This window comes from Rhamphochromis longiceps, linkage group LG5 (genome assembly GCF_057381845.1).
Source record: "Rhamphochromis longiceps isolate RC_006_pf linkage group LG5, R_longiceps_female_GT1.1, whole genome shotgun sequence".
Taxonomy (NCBI): domain Eukaryota; kingdom Metazoa; phylum Chordata; class Actinopteri; order Cichliformes; family Cichlidae; genus Rhamphochromis; species Rhamphochromis longiceps.
The window spans coordinates 32,772,592-32,790,757 of NC_140561.1; the positions used below are offsets into that span (position 1 = coordinate 32,772,592).

At 36.2% G+C, this 18,166-nt stretch overlaps 1 long non-coding RNA gene across 1 annotated transcript; it reads left to right on the plus strand.

Moving 5' to 3' along the window:
• The first annotated feature begins 101 nt into the window (after positions 1 to 101).
• Positions 102 to 16,398, plus strand: LOC146670382 (uncharacterized). The gene is made up of 4 exons (XR_014911779.1): positions 102 to 237; positions 5,954 to 6,282; positions 13,835 to 13,892; positions 15,714 to 16,398. It is a non-coding gene; the product is annotated as an uncharacterized LOC146670382 (long non-coding RNA).
• The last annotated feature ends 1,768 nt before the right edge of the window (positions 16,399 to 18,166 follow it).

Sequence of the window (18,166 nt, forward strand, 5' to 3'; positions counted from 1 at the left end):
CGGTCCACAGTACCTTACCTAGCGATAATTAAGTTTTTGTGGGGCATTTATAAAAGATGGAGCAACTTATTTTCACTGCCTCGCTGCTCGAAGTGGAAATAGTCGTTTTTGCTTTATCAGTCCAGGCTTGAATATGTATTTGGGGTACACTTCGAGGCTCTTATAGGGAAGTAAGAACAGCTTCACCGCAGCTTTCTGGCGCTGGAACAGGTGACCAACAGGAGAGAAAAATGTGAAGTAAGTTTAACATTTTCATGTCCTCTTTATTAATATATTTTCTTTCCAAGACGTTTGATTGCGTTCAAATGTATACTTTTCCACAACCTTGTACTTCAGGCGGTTTCAGCGAAAAGTGATTCATAATGTTAAGTCACCGTGTAAGCATTAGTAATATTTTAATTACAAGCAAATGCTCGCATTGAGTGCAATTATAGTTCGTTTTTTGTGTTTCCAGATTTAAGAAAAAGTGTTATTTATATTAATCAATGTAACGATGTAATACAAGCATATTATAATCCAAATTATGAGTAGTACCATTTGAGTAACAGTGTTTTAAAAACTTTATATTACTTCCCCTCCCTTTGTTAAGGAAAATATATGTGTGTGTGTGTGTGTGTTAATCACTTTCATACTTTATGTAAAATTAATAATTTGATTTGAACATGTCATATGAACATACAGTAGTCTTTTAAAAACTTGCCAAAGAGTCAAATATGTATAATAAAATCTGACTCCAATCATTTAAAAATCAGATGATGTAAATCATCATAAAAAGAAAATCAGCTGATGTGATGCTGGCTCAGTGTTTCAGTACTTCAAAAATATGACACAATTAATCTTCCACAATTATTAACTTTGAGCTGTGTTTGCACTAAATTGATTTAAGTTGGCACAACAGAATCTGGCAGCCCTGTTCCTGGCAATCATTGCCATCTATCAATAAAAATGCTATACATAAAATAAATACACGTATCAAAAATCATACTGCCTTCAACTTTCATGAATTTTCTGCTGTTTTAATGGGATTACGCTTTGCCAAGCAGGTCCGAGTTGCCAGTCATAGTTGGCACCAAGTCAAAATTTATTGAGCATCTTGTGAGATATAGTTACAGTTTTTTAATTTCTTGAGAGTAGTATAAAACTTATTTCCTGTTCTAGGAGTTGGTAGTAAAAATCCCAGTGTCTTTGTAGGTACTGTGTAAAAACTAAAACACAGACTGGTTTTATATGACACAATGACAGGCATGGGGACTGACAGCGATACATTAAAACAGCTGCAGAAACGACAGAAAAGTTAAAAAAATGATCGCTTTGCTTTAAAAGCAACATAACGATATACACTGAAATGCATTCAGAGAGAGAGAAAGCCAGGCAAAAAATGTATAATTTTAATTTGCTCTTTGTATAAAGAAAGTACCAAACATTGTAGGACAAACAAAAGCGGTCTTGCAGATGTCCTCATGACATTTCCAGTCGAAAGTAAACTTGCATGAGGAGGATATGTCCTAGATACTAAGTATGAAGTTACTAAAGCTGGCTGAGGAACAAGAATTTATAATAAATTGTTTGTCATCAAACATACCTTTTTTTTATTACATTCCACAATCCTGCAGCTATGCAGCAGGACTCTCATGGGTTAAATGAGCCAGGCTGATTTATTTGCCTCCACTGAGCTCAACTATATTGATTCCAGGTCACTTGACTGGCTGACTTCAGATCATGTTCAGGTGACTACAAAACAGATGGAACACAACGGCAAGGCACCGAGAAAGCAGCTTTTCCTTATAATGAATTCCATACAAGCTCAATATTGACTTAAGCCAGGAAAGAAGTGAAAGATGTTGAAGGAATGATATTAATACTTCTCTAATATTACACAGAGATCTCTCTTCCACGCTATGTTATGATGACTACAATGTCTGTAATATATTGTAATGCAGAGCAGAGAGGTTTAACATTAGCCAGAAATACTCTTATGGTTGTTTACATCTTTGTTATCCACAAAAACGCAACATACAAGTGCTACAGCTAAAACAACACTGACCACAGCAGATGATATTAAATAAAAGCTACAGTATAACTCATATGCAACAAATTATGTACAACTATTCTCTTAACAATGCATAAAAGGTGCACTGAGAAATTAATTTGAAGTTCCTTCAGCTTGCTAAGGTGCAGCCACTGAATACATATTATGTGCGGGCAATTTGTGTGTTTTTAACAAATAAATATTCATCAGAATGATATTTTGGCATTGCTTAACATTATATGTATGAATTATAAACATATTTTTTATTTATTAATATATTTCCTATAGAATTCACTGATTTAATTTAACACTAATATTTTACTTTATTCTATTCTATGTGATTGTGCTTTTTTTGGCATTTGTTACATATTTAATATCACCAAATAACTATTCCTTTCTTCATTTAATATTAAATATTTTATCAATGCGGTTATAGAAATAGAAAGTCTAGGATTAAATAATATTTAATATAGAGTGTAAAAAACTGTAATTTAAATATAGATTTCTGAGCATCCTTTGTATGACATTAACAGTTGCATTTATATTTATAGTAAATAATTAACAGAACTTTAAGTAAAAAAGTTTAACTTTTTTATTTTATTTTAATTTTCTAATTTTACTTAAAACTAGGAGAACATTTCACTTTTATTTGTAAATTTCATATATTTTTTCTTTTTTGGCAATTTCTTATATTCATCAAAATGTACGGTGCTTTTTATGTGCTATTTTTTTAAAATTAAATATACATACTGATTATGAACAATATATTCATATTTATTAATTCAATATAATTTTGTATATTGATGAGAATGTAAATAATATTCATATGAGGGATCTCAGATTTAGAGACACAATATGCAGGCATTCATATTTTGTGTATACATTTATAAGGAAGGGATTAAAGGAATTAAAATGTTTTAAAGGTCATAATATAGAAAAAATAATTTTATACAGAATAACAGAACAAAAGAATATATTATATTTTTGGCCAGCAGTAGTGGATGTCTTTTCCAATGATATGAAACGTCATTGCATCGACACTGCCACCTAGAGTTTAAAAGCTCACACCATTGACAAATGCCTTGTTATTGAATACACCGCAAATGTATACCAAAAAAGTGTCTAAGGTAGTAATGTGAGTTGAGTCTAGTTCAACCTTTTTTTTCGCACTTGCCTGAAAGTGCAGCTTCTATTGTAATTACAGTTATAAAATTTTGCTATTGTGATAATTAGACTCATAAATTAAAAAAAAAAGTTTCATGGTCTTAAAACAAGATTTTTTGAAATCAGAAATTCAAACCTCACTTGCATGATTATTTACACTAAATATCCAAACAACCTCTGGAATAAAAAGAAAGATTTGTTTGTTATTTGTGTTTTAAGTTCAATTAGTTCAGTTTTAAATCACGTTTTCAGTCAAATTTCAATTATTGTCATTGACTTTGTTTTGTTGACATATGATAATAATAATCTAATTTTACTGTATATTTTTACCAAAGAAAATTTTTTAGCTTAAATTTCATTTGACCTCAGCCTATCACAGAACCCGTTAATGTTTAAAGACATGCTATTTTTCATTGGTGAAAATGAAATAAACTTCATGGGGGTGAGAATGAGTTTCTGCAATTCATAAGCTGATTTTATCCTTTGGAATATTTAATTCAATTCAATTCAATTCTTTATTTATTTGTCACATGTAGTTATAACTAGTACAACACACAGTGAAATGTTTTTTCCGGCTAAAAAGTACTCCCCCCCCGACTGTGCTTCTTACTAGACTTATAATAAAAAATATCTATATAAAAGTATAAAAATGTATAATATCGTGCAAAATATTACGCTGTAATAGTTAAGAGCTATAGTGTACGTATTTACATACTTGCGCTTAGGTTCATTCAAAACAGCCACACTGCACTGGAATCGATTTCACCTGGAGCCTTAAAGGGCTTACAGGGAAGTACTGCACCCAGTCAGCGTTAGCAGCTGGATAAGGACCGAGGAAATAAAATGCTCTCCATAAAAGTTGGTGTGTGATCCCTGACCCTGTGCCGAGAAAAAGCTGCGAACTCCTCTAATCTCGGGAGACCTTTTGCATGTGGATTAACCTTAGTTAAGACAAGGCCAGGCGGTGGAGAGTTGGCTGGAATGAACTCTGACAAGCAGGGAAACCAAAATTAATGTGGATCGTTCAGGATTTTAAATGTTATTTTTTAAATTGTCAGAGCAGTGAAGACAATTTTTGTTGTTTTGTTAAAAAAAGAAAAGAAGAAATAACACAGTCACAGAGGATCTAAATATACCGTAGTTGTTTTGAAAAGAAAGTATTTGTTTAGTGGAGTCGAACAAAAGATAGTCTTATTGCTTATCTTTCCTCCCCCCCCACTGCACTCCTATCACCCGCCACCACCTTTCCAGCGCATTGGTTTACCCCTGCCAAAAATTTAATTCAATCCAGCTAAGTTGCTCCAGCTTTAATTAAATAGACCAAAAGCCTTGGCAGGGTTTAATTTACTTTCTCGTTAAGTGAACTTTACAGAAACTGTATAACTTTCACTAGTATACTGCCGGGACCTGATAGAAGGTTTTCTTTATTATTATTAAACTTTTTAAAATCAAATCACACCATTTCCAACAACTGAGTTGAGTTTTGAGGTGAAGTGAAGGCTGAAGTCTGGTTTATGTTGGTCCACTGGCTTATAGTCAGATGGAAATGTGCTTGAATGGTGTACGCCTGTCAGAGGGCAGACAACACTTTTTATCATCATAATAAATCTTAGATCTATTGCTGTAAAGCAGAGACCCAGTAAAAAGTGATTCAGCTGACAGTCATGATGAAATGAATGCCTTGATAAAATGGCAGTCATCAATCATGACTTTGGTTTTGGATGCTAACGTCCCCTCTAAGCTCTCTGCTAATTGATATGAACCGTTCACATAAATCAGCGGCTGTGTACTGATACTGCATGCTGTTGACACTGTGGTTTGCATTTCGGAACTAAAGATTTTATTTTTCCCATAACACATACTAAGTTGGAGTCCATGTGTGTTGTAGTTATTCTCCTGTAATGTGGATAGTTTTGTTGTATTGGAAACAAACTAGAACGTTTTCCTAAATTTAAGGATGCATACTTTCACTTATATCTTCACTTCTACTAACTTGACATTGTTTTGTGGACTGTCTAAAAATAGCCGAGGTCTGACTGCAGATGAGTCCAGACTTCAAACACTATTCGAAATGACCATTAGCAGCATATAGAGCTGAATACACATGCAGATCTGCACCATTAAATGAACTGCTTTCTTTCTTAAGGAAAAACTAAAATTGTTCTTAGGAATATATTTAAATAAAGTCTCAATTAAAAAATAAACAATAAAGGTAACTTCTTTAGTGTACAGCGGTCGTATCACTGTTGCCTAGTTAGAGTGACTTCTATATAACACCTTTAAATTTTCATAGCGTAGAGAAGGAAAAAGTCAAGAAGCAAAAATGTTCCTTCTTTTTTCGCTCACTTCTCTTGGTGTACAGACAGTCAATTTGTTTGTCTTCAAGATAGCTTTAAATAAATACAAGATTACATGTATATATAAATATATACTAGTATTAAACTTGATGCTTTGGGGTTTGGGACTATTTGTAAAATATCTGAAAAAAGTGGTACTGGGTACATTTTAGTAGTTGTTGTCTCAATCACTAAATAATATGTTTTATTTATCTCATACGAGTGGCATGATGTAACAGAGAGAATATGTTATGGGAATTATCACACAACACGTAAAAAATATGTATCCGTAATAAATGACATTTACACAACTACATTATTTATATAGCATGTTTTATTGACTTTGGATGTTGCAAGCTGAGCAAGCTTAAATAAAAACCAGACAACTGTATGTCTTATCTTTTTCTCTTTTCTCTCCATCTAGACTGTCAGCCATCACAGAACAACAGATGGAGGTGCACGACAGGATATTGCTTCTAAGAGGATTCCTGTTTCTTTCCCTGTCACTCTGGACATTTTTGTGGGGACAGACTCTTTCATCGTGACCCAGCTCAAATGGCTTACTGGAACTGGTGTAGAGTTGATGGTTAAGCCCTCTAAAAGCCACCACTACCCGTGTTGACCTGCTTGGCAAACAGAATTTCCCGATCATATCTGCTGTGAATAACATTTAAATAAGTAACCGGGTGGGATTAGAAAGTACTGGTGTTCTCCTAAGTCTCTGAACTCTGACGTTACCCGAATAACTCTAAGGTATGTTCCAGCTCTTTGCATGTTAATGGCCCGGTATCAAATTTTCTCGTCTCTTTAGGACTACCATAACATCCTTACAAGAAGCAGTGGTTCCCTCACATCAGCTTGTAGTTAGAATATCAAATGCAGGAATATTTGCTCCTGCATGTGAACAAATATGCAGGCAGACATTATGATATTCACATTTCTACAAAGAATCATTTCTAGAAAGAAGTTTAAAAGATAAATATTTGGTCATTGACTCTTATTAGCATTACAACACAATTAGCATTTTTTTACTGTTATGGATGCACCACCATTATCATTAATAGTAACTTTTTTAATTAGGAAAATAAAATATTAGTTGTTTACCGTCTCAATAGCATGACAGCAACCGAGTGATGTAAATCAGAAAAAAAACTGAAAAATCATCAAAAATAATTTATGACAAATTTGAGGTAATATGTGCTGTTTCGAGCTCTACTAATGACATAATGTACAGTGAGACGCTGTAACATATTTACTATATATGGATTAATTTTATCATTTTGGAATGTAAAGTATTTTATTACTTCAGTCATACAGATATTCCGAAAGTTTGTATTTAAAAAAAGGCAACTGAGGGCAGACGCTTGATTTCTTCTTGTGTTCTGGCCGCATTTTTATTGCAGAAGCCCTCTCTCATGGCACACAGAGCCTGTAATCTGTTTTATCTCCATGCACCGAAAAACGAGCTGTTTTTTTCACTTGCACAGAAAGCTATATAGTTACATACAGGTGAAGCTAGAACTTTATTAATCATAGTGACTGAATAGTGAGTTTTAACTTTTTTTTTTTTTTTTTAATTCAAAGTGGTGTTTACATGCTGCATGATTATGGTAACCTGGTATGTAAATCGGCATAAATAGAGGAGATGTATATACTTACACATCATCTTGTGTCTTTATGAGGAAATATCCAGCATTTTGTATGATTATCGGGATAGTCCCGAGTTATTAGGGTCACATTAAAAGTTTTACCAACTGTCCAGAGTAATGTAGCAGTTCAGTTTATCACAGTAGTAACATAAATGTCTTTATTAGCTTTTGTAATACTATTTTTGACTAAATTTAAGTTAAAAGCATTATATCTTATACCTTATATCTGTACTTTTTTAGGCCATGTCGCATTAGTGATTTCACACAACTGACTGACCTCCTAAGGCGAATGTAGGTTTTCACACTTGCACAGTTCAATGAATATCTAATAAAAGTTCTACAGTCATGTAATGACTTCATGGGGATCTAGATATAGATGCTTTTCCTGTCGGAAAACATAAAAATGGTTAATTTAACTTGGTTGCTGCTCTGAGGGATATTACCTCTTTACTGTATTTCCTTTGTATTTAACCTAGACCCTAAGAGGAAGGAGGGAAACTCAGAATCTCCTGGGGGACCCAATTATATTTTCTCCTGTGTTCTCTGCAATATAATGACTTTGCAGCAAGATCATTTTTCCTGCTTCTGTTTTATTTTCTTCTGATTTTATCTCAGTAGACATAAGAAATTAAGCTTATTTCACTCAAGGATCATTTCTCTGGTCCCCTTATCCTGTTTCATTTTATAGTTTTTACCTAACGACCACTATAACAGGCTATGAGGGACTGTCCTGCTGCCTGTGGTAGCAGGTCAGTGCTCGAGGTAAATTATTCTATTTCGCAAACTGTTATTCAATTCATGCTATAAACAATGATCGCTGTCTTTTAAGGTTGGCCCGGAGCAACTCCAAATTCAGTGGTGAACAGTTCCCCTGCAGATCATCATGCTGAATTCAGCCATAACTTTTCATGCAGTCAGTCATAAAGTTTCAGCTTGAACAGACGTGGTAGGTTTCCAAACCCAATAGCTTGTGGCTAGATTTTTCTTTGCAGTCTAGCACAAATCGCTGACCACAGACCAGACCAGAATTTGTCTGGAGGCTTTAAGGATCCTCAGATGTTCAACAGAGTTAACTTGCCAAATATATAGGAATTATATTTAATGCTTATGAAGTCTATAAAAAGCAACATACAATTTAAAATGTATGTGATTACAACAAATTGGACATGTACTTGATTTAACAAGCCAATACACAAACATGTCCTGGTTATATGAAGAATAAGTACAAACAGTGACGTATTCAAATGTGGGTGGTGGCGCTGCACTGTGTATTAGTGTCTAGGCATACACATTTATGCGTTGTATAAGCATGTACGCAAGTGTCCCAATGCCACTCCATGTAAACGTCTGTATTTGGAGAGGGAACAGAGAGAGCTGAAGTACAGAGCAGAGTGAGGAAATAGAGCAGAAGAATACAGGCCTGACGTAAAGAAATCCTGGATAATTCTGCCCTAAGATGTGTGAGGGCTACAAAGAGCAGAACGCAACATCCAGAGGTTGTTCCCATGGCAACCTTTGCCCAGGGAGATCACTGACCCTCCCGCCCTGCAGTGCAAGCGGGGGCACAGATTGTAGGTCACATATGGCACCAGTGATCCAATCAGGTCTAATCTGGCTTGACTTTTAGGTCATAAATTATACTGGCAAGCTGGTATATATTCAGGCTTCAGTCAGCTTAGCTGTCTAACAATGGTTGCTTTAAAAGACAAGTTGATGAACTGACCCGTTAAGTAGGCATGTAAACAAATGTACATTTCGTCCGTCATTATGGAACACATACAGATCGAGAGCATAAGCAAAGCATAAAAAGCACCATCATATTGATCTGTTGGGTTGGCTAAATGCAATACAATAAAAGAGCAATTCAGCAAAAGAATGGCTTTGCATTGTTACACATGCTGATTACGTCTATTAAACAATATACACATGTACCAAAAATGTAATATGTCCAACATTACAGAAATGATCACATGCACAGTATTTTCACATTAAAATATAAATGTGAATGTCAGTTTCTAGGTCATGTCAGTAATGTTAAATTGTCTTTTCTGCAATATTGTATTAAAAATAAGGTTTTTTAAGTATTTAAAAGATATAATGCTGGTAAAAGGTTACCTTGAAATATTTTTTTTAAATCTTTTTTCAAGCCAAAATACACACTTTTTTTTCTTTTTTCTTTTGCACAACAGCAGAGTTAACAGTTATTTGGTATTTGTGAGAGCTAGTGCCATTTCTTAGCTTAGCTTATCTACTTAGTACTTTTAATTTTTATTTTTAGGTTTATTTAAGCATTGTCTGACAGTATGTTTGTACTAAGTACCGCAGCAATTTCCTAATGTTGTAAACCTGCTCAACATTTGGCAATAAAACCCTTTCTGATTCTGATTTATAGTAGTCAACACCAAATGTGGATAAAAAGCATTTTTTAACACTTGTGATATCTGAAAATTCAATAAGAAGCAATGTGTTTGCAAAATTCTATTTAAGTATGAATAAATTTAGGACATGTAACATTACTAGTCTGGGATGTGGAAACCCCACAAAGGGAAATGAGAAATTCCCGATTGCACAGGAATTGCGTGTTGGTATTTCACAATGTTTAAATGAATTATAATGCCCCTACCAAAGTTCTTGTATCATCTGCACACATATGTAATTCATGATGACCTCAATATCACCAGTGTGAGAAACTCTGAGGGAAGCTTTTTTTCTGGATGTGGATGTTAGATGCCGGTGGTCATGCAGCAGAAACACAGATATGATATGAATGATTCATACACCATGTTCCTGGAATATTGGGATAGGGAACCTGGCCATCATCAAATGGGCCTTGTAGTTATATGTGCCTTTGCAAATAGTTTCCAGACACAAGAAAAAACACCCACACCCACAGATACATCATTGTGAACTAAGCTTTTAAATCCTAGCTTAAGTTGGGGTTGTTTCATGGTCTGGATCATCTGAATTTTCTTTGCACTCACTTATGCATTAATAAAGCAGATGTTATGTGTGGTATCTTTGCTGCATATTTAATGGATGCTTTTTGTTGCCTCAGGTTGTATATTTTGCTTATATTTTTTGTGTCTAATGTATGTCCCCCCATGTTTATGGATATCTTTTTCTGTTTTTCAGTTTAAATCATTTTAAGATAAATGAAATGAAATGTGCAACATAAATAGCATTTCTATCTGATTACACTTTATGCATTCAGGTCAAACTCAGTCTGATAGAAAACTGCTCCTGATCTCAAACCATCTCTACTCACTCACTGCCCCGTGGTTTGTGATTTCATGAGTGAGCTGGTAATAATCACGGGTGACTGGATTTTCACCTTTTTGCTGAGATCTATACATGAAGGCACAGCTCAACTGTGAGACCTTGAGCTGCCATATGGGAATGCCTGAATTCTGAAGTCAGACAAGTCTTTACATCTGCTTCTCATTGCCTTATCTGCATCTTATCAGAATCAGAATCAGAATCAGAATACTTTATTGATCCCTGGGGGAAATTATTTTTTGTTACAGTGCTCCATTTTAAACCAACATTAAGACAAGACAGACAATACACTAACTAAGAATAGTACAATATATACATATATATACATACATACATACATACATACATACATAAGTCACTCATAAATAAATAGTTGGAAAAGAAACATGTGTAGCTGTAGCAGCAAACAGTGTGTTAAGTGGATGCGTTGTACAGGGAGATGGCCACAGGCAGGAATGATTTCCTGTGTCGTTCAGTGGTGCTTTTCGGTAATCTCAGTCTCTCACTGAACGTGCTCCTGTGACTGACCAGCATGTCATGGAGTGGGTGGGAGGTGTTATCCAACATTGTCTTTATCTTGGACAGCATCCGCCTCTCCGACACCACCTTGAGGGAGTCCAGCTCCATCCCCACAACATTGCTGGCCTTACGGATTAGTTTATTAAGTCTTGTGGAGCAGGGAAATTATTTTACTGCTATTGTTAAATAATTGTCATCATTACCATTGCATTAATAATATAATCTGGAGTTTATATTGCATTCAGATGTTTAAACAGTGTGTGTCTTTCAGAGAGACTAAGTTGCAGGCTGACAGGAAGTTGCAGGTTTGCAGAGTGTGCCTTTTGCAGAACTGAAACCGAAAGCAGAGTCTAAGTGCAGGTTATTTTGAGGAGCATTTGAGGACGAGACACAGACAGTAGGTGAAGAGGTGACACAAAGAGCATGTGAGGTCAACACATACACACACATTAGTTAAATTTATTTAGAGGAACCGTCCTTGTTGTCTCGGCAAGAAAGAGGAATAATTCATTTTAAGATAAGAACGGAAAGTACCAAGCCATGAAAATAGAAGATGATTTTCTAGGTGAAAAGTCATTCTGGTGTTGATCTGATCTATGTATAAAATGTACCGGTGACGCATGAAGGGGCGTCAGTAAACAAACCCTGATGCTATAAAATATCTGTTCATGCTTTGATTAAGTCGAGGACTACTGGCTGTCTGCGTACAGAGTGTCTTCCCACACGTGTGTTCATTAAAATCATTGTTTGACCAAAGACCTTCTGGACCAAGAGTGGTTTGTACTCTCCCTCCTCAATTTTGAACCTTAACAGTCTGTTGGCATCTGCGACCCTCAGCCTGCTCCCCCAGCATGCAACAGCATAGAGGATCGCACTGGCCACAACAGACTCATAGAAAATCCTCAGCATTTTCTGGCAGATGTTGAAGGACCTCAGTCGCCTCAAAAAATAGAGACGACTCTTGCCCTTCCTGTAAAGTGCTGTGGTGTTTTTAGCCCAGTCCAGTTTATATGCACCCAAGTAAAGGAAACCAGTGTATATTTAGCAGAATTGCTGTAATTATTTTTAAAAAGCCAAATATGACAAATTATTGCAGTATGAAGAGTGTTTATATGTTCTTTTTGGTGATGGATCTGTTACAGTGTTAGAAATAAATGGAAATGGAATGTAATTTTAGACAGCTCAACATATTCAAGAACAGCACCTGCAGGTGTTAATAAAATTATACCAGTTCAGCGGTCTAGAATGAAGCATGACTTATTTGTTTTTTGTTTTTTCTCTTGGCTTTTTCGCCCTAACTCTGTCTCTCTGTGCTCTATTTTTCTTTATTTCTTTTCTCGTTCTCTTCAACCAGTCGCAGCAAACAGATGCCCCTGCCTGAGGCTTCTTCCTCTTAAAACTGAGTTTTTCTTTCCCATTGTCACATGGTGCTTACTCATTGCTTGTAGGTTTTTCTTCAACAATATTACAGGGTCCTTTACCTTGGTGGATAACAGGCCTTGAGGCAACTGTTGTGATTTGGCACTATATAAATAAACCTGAATGAATTGAACTGGAGGGAGTATGTTATGAATAACAGAAAACATTCAGTAAATATTCAGAAAATTTCAGCAATGAAATTATTGTACATTCTGATTTCAGTTGAACATATTGAGAGGATTACTTGTGAATGTTACTCTTATTTTTTGGGCTCAGTCTTTCTTTTAGTGGAAACTGGTCACTGGTCTTGATGTCTGCCTGCACAATTATGACTCATGACTGCATCTAGTCAGAGTCAACTGTCTTATCTCTTTTCCCTCCTACAACGACTTCGTACATTTCTTCTGTCCTTAAGTCATTTCAATTTGGCTGATACACTAAGTTAAATATATCTTAACAAATATTACTCCTTTAGGTTGATCTGATGAATTATTTCCTTAAGAAACACAACAGATTGTCAAAATTGGCTTGGCTGATTGGCAAACAGTACAAAGATAAGAAAACCAAACTGAATGAGGAATTAATTATTAAAACCAAAACTGGGAAAACACTAGGAAACCTGAACAGGAGCATGGAGACACAGGAGTGGGTAAACAGACCCTCTGAAAAAGGACCAGGGAAAACAGAGACAATATATACACTGAGGGATGATCAGGGAAGTGGAAACACATGGGAACACAACAGGGACAAATTAGCACATAGCAAAACAGGGAAGCAAAACTGAACACAATGTACATGAGATGAGGGATTGACAAAATAAAACAGTAAGAAGCACTCACACCAAGATTCAGACAAGGACACACAAGCTTGACACCAGGACGGGGATAAACAAACATGGGAACACAAGAGAGACTGGGGAGACAAGGACAAAACATGAAGAAGAACATGGGAATAAACAGGTAAGGGGGACAGAACACTGAGACATGACTGGATGAGAGAGAGAGGGTGAGAGACACTGCAAGAGTAGATATTAAATAAGGGAAATCAATACAATACAGTGTTATCACAGTCATTTCACATTATTCACCAAAATAAATCTAAACTAAATAAAATAAAATAAAATAAAATAAAATAAAATAAATGGAAAACATAAGAGCTTAGTGAAAACTAAAGGCAACGATGTCTGTCTGCAGAGGATGAGTAGCTTTATTGTTGCATTATATTCCAAATTATATTGCTATGTTACAATGCTGATTGACAGCCTATAATTATATTGTTCATTGTGATTGTTCTGCATAAATAAAAAGAGAAAATATTGTGGCAGTGTGCTAATCCTATGACTAATGTTGTGAGTATAAGGCTGACTCATACCAAGTCTGTATGAACTGTTTCTAGCTGTACTGTTCCAAACTCTGCATCTGTGTCTTTAAAATGTCTTCAAGGGGAACTTGATGGAACATGGCTTGATGGAACTTTCTGGTACAGCGAAGTGCACACAAAGTGAGTGATCTGACCTTTTCTTGTTACTGAATCATGCAATGTTCAACCTCTCAGACTGCTTGTTTTAGGAAACCCGTCCGAACGCATGGAAGAGAAGTAAGACAGGATGGAGGAGCAAAAGGTGACAAGAGCAGAACTCTGACACTAATGCAATCTGAAGTGGCCTGTAATGCGGTGTTTATAAATTGAAAAAATTGACCTTCCTTGGAGAGGTGACACAAGCCTGCACTCCGAGATGTTTCAGGGGCTAAGTGGAAGTTTCAGAGCAAGCTGCAGTGGAGCCTGAAGGCCGAGCAAATTTTTCATGAGTAATTTAATATCTGGAACATGAGAGCGTGCTCCACTCAGAATCCTGGCCCGGATACGGACAGTGATCTGTCAAGGGGGAGGGGGAGAAAGTCAAAAGGGAAAACCAACGAGTAGCCAAGACTGTACATCAACTTTCATCCAAGGATGCTTAGGAATGATGCATTGCCACCAACCTCAAAACATGTCTTTACCAGGAAATGCTTCTGGGAGACCAGTTTTGGGGGATTATTCTTCATTTTGTTTAAACGTGAATCTCTCGGTTCTTAAAAATGATCCAAAATTGGGTTTCGGTTCATTAGCACCATGCAACACAAGTGTTAGTTCACATAATGTGTTACTCTTAAATATTATTCAAAATTTGCAAGTCAAGCCTTCTAACGTAACCACTAACTCCTACTAAATCATCAGATGTGTAAAAGGATTGAAAAACTGGGGAGTTGTGTTGTCAGCAAAATGTTGCAACACCAATAGTGAAGTCTGCTGCTAGGTCTGTAGCATGGGCCACAGCAATTATGACTTGGTACAAAGCTTCTGCTGCTGAGTAACCCAGTCTATGGTCCAGTTCTTCTTCAGTCCTTACACTGCCTCCTGCTCAACAACAGTCCTTGTTTAGCCCTATGACCTTTGGGCAGAAATAGTGGAGAAACAGAAACCAGAGTTGAACAAACCACTGCCAGTCTAGGATTTTTGTGGATGAAATTTTGAGGGTTATGTTATAATCCTGGAATTAAATCTATGAGTGGGGAAAGGCACACATAAACTTATGCAGACTGGACCACCAGCAGTCACATGCGGCTTCAGATTATCATGAACTCCTTACTCCTTCCCACTGGAAGTCTGGAAGCGAGAATGGCGTGTGGGAGAGAAGTCTTCCTCACAGATAAAAATCAGTCATGCAGTCTCTTCTTTTATCAATCCAATTGGGCTAAATTCAGGAACATCTTGTTTCAGAGTGAAGCTGAAAAATATATTCATGTATTTACTGATTTTAGTAATAAAAGCTCTTCAGTTCCCTTCACTGAGCCCATGTTAAATCCAGAATTGAATTTAAAAACCTTCCCCCTAACAAATCTGAGATGAATGGCCCCATCATCTCTTGTAGACCTTTTAATATTGTGTCAACACAACAGTGCATTTTCCTCTCAGTTGCTTATTTGGGGTTCCAAAATCTTCCACAAGTAGGCTAAGAAACAGTGCTTTCGGTTATCAGACTCCTTTCCTGTGGAACCAGCTCGAATGTTGGATTTAGGAGACAGACATCATCTCTATATTTAAGATTAAGGGTTAAAATCCTCCTTTTTGATCAATCTCATCCCTTAATTTCACATCCCTCAGATGTGAGGGATGATGGTGCTATATACTCAGACTGTTGTGTGACCTCTCATGATGCCCTCAGTATTTCCTTTCCTTTACACCCTTTGTGTTTAAATGAACTATTGTGACGGGCCATAACAATGCCATTTACTTTTGTCTTCTCTCTCTTATAGTTTTGTTTTGTTCTTGTCTCTTCAGTTTTCTCTTTCCCCTCACTTCCCAACTGGCAAGTGACTGCGCCTCCCTGAGCATAGCAGGAGGTCTCTTCCTGCTAAAGGTAAGGTCTTAATTCTCACTGTTGCCAAGTGCTTGTGCAAAGGGGATCATCTGATTTGGGGCTTTTCTCACCAGAATTGTGCATGTACTTTACATGTAAAACACTTAAAGGTGCTGCACAAATATACTGCATAAAAAGTGTGATTTTCTCAGTGAGTGCAGCTGTAAATTACAAGTCAATACCTCTTGAAAATGTTGCCTAAACTGTTTTATTTAGCTGAAACACACATAATAATAACATGCTCATGTGCCAATGTTGCCGTTTTCTGCGGTGGACGAAGGGTTAGCACCAGTAATCTGAGTAGCTTGTGGCCGTGCAGCCCCATATGCACCAAACTGCAATGCACTGTGTACTCTGGCACCTTTTTGCCAGAGTACACAGTGCACCACCATTATTTTTTTCAGCAATCTAAACTCGAGTGGCTCGTCTGTCGGATCAGACACGGGTCTGCCTTGGCGCCCCATGTGAGCCTTGGCCACCCATGACCTTGTTAGTGGTTCATCACTCTTCCTTCTTTGGACTACTTTTGATATATACTGACCACTGCCGACTAGAAATACCACTCAGTTTTAAAGATACTCTAAATCCACTCATCTAGCATCACAATTTGGCACCTTGTCAAAAAGCACTGTACTTACAGATTTCCTTCAAAATCATTTTGTGAGTATATAAAGGATAATTTGGTCTTTATTGTTGTCACATAATATTGTTTTTACTTGAGAAACGTAAAGACTTATTTTAGATGTTGTAAATTTTAGCTTTTCAGTAGAGTTTAATGATTAATTATGCAAAATAATATTCATGAGAAAAATGGTAGTGTCAGATACAGCCCTGCTGTATCTAGTGTAGTTATGTTTTTTTCAACTGCATATGGGATCATCCTACTGACACACACACACACACACACACACACACACACACACACACAAAGTCAGATCCTTGTATTTGCATAGAACATAAAACAATTCCCAGGACAAGGAAACTACAGATACATGAATCCTAACAGTACTAGTTATTCAGCTGTGTATAACACCACATCACAATGTCATGTGAGTGAGAAAATCTATTTGACAAAATTTGGAAAAATGCCGTTTTAAGGCTATATTCCTGCATAGTAGCATTCATATTTTATTGCATATATATTGTATATTTTATTCAAATATTTTTATTTTGATGATGATTTATCTTAAATACAGCATACAAAAAATGATGTTACTTAAGGGAAACACAGTTCTGCAGCACTGTTGTATTTTGATGACCTTGTTGTATAAAAGGAATGTAATTCATAAAATATTTTTACAGGTCATGTTTCTACAATCCAGTCACTGCTTTGCAACAATAACTTGGAGAAAGAATTGTTTTTATCAGTGTTAACATCATCTTTGGAGGACATAACTAAGCCATGACTTCAAGCTGCTTCAATGGGTGTATTCCTGATTGTTCAAAAAATTCTTTGCATATAATTAATTCTTGACACTCACCTCAAAAGTTAACATCTCTTCATTTCACCATCCTCTAGCTATCCTTAAAGTTGGGTGATTATCAGTATACAGATTTTCCCATATTAGATTCTTTTGTGAGAAACTGTCATCTACAAAATATTTAGTATTCATGGTCATGATCATTTTATATCATTAAACATCAAACCAACCAGAGCCCTTTGGATAAAAAGCCTTTGCTTTACTACTTAAAAAAATAATATTTAAAGCTGCTCTTGATGATATTTTTCTAAATAGGTTATTTATATCTTTGAAGGTTCATCATAGATTGAATTAACTAATCATGGCAGCTCTTTCACTGAAGAACAATCATCCACACATCCATTATCTTATACTTATATAAAGTTGGCTCACAGTGACAGGATGCTATGTATTCTGGTACAATGCCTGCAGGACTGCTGGTGCCACGCCAATCTGCAGGTATAGCTCACACTCTACATCACATCACATGAATAAGATGTAAAGGCACTTGAACTCCCTTGCTTGGGGCATCAGAGAATCATGGCCTCAGACTGGGAGGTGCTGACTCTCATCCCCAGCCATTTTACACTAGGCTGCAAACCACTCCATGTGCATGCTGACGGTCATGCTACGTTGAAGCCAAAAGAACCGCATCATCTGCAAAAAGCAGGGATGTTATTCTGAGGTTTCTAAAGTGAACACCCTCCTCCTCTCCCAGCTATGACTGGAGAGCCTGCTTTTTACTAACCTAAAAATAAAACAGCAAAAGTTTTTGTGAGGTTATAGTTAAGTTGGTTAAAATACCTTCCTGTCTGTCCCTTGTCATTTGTGTCCTGCTGAATTTTTGCCAGGAACGTTTAGTTCTAATTTTGTGCTATTAATTTAGCAAACCTCTAATTTAAAAAAAAAAAAAA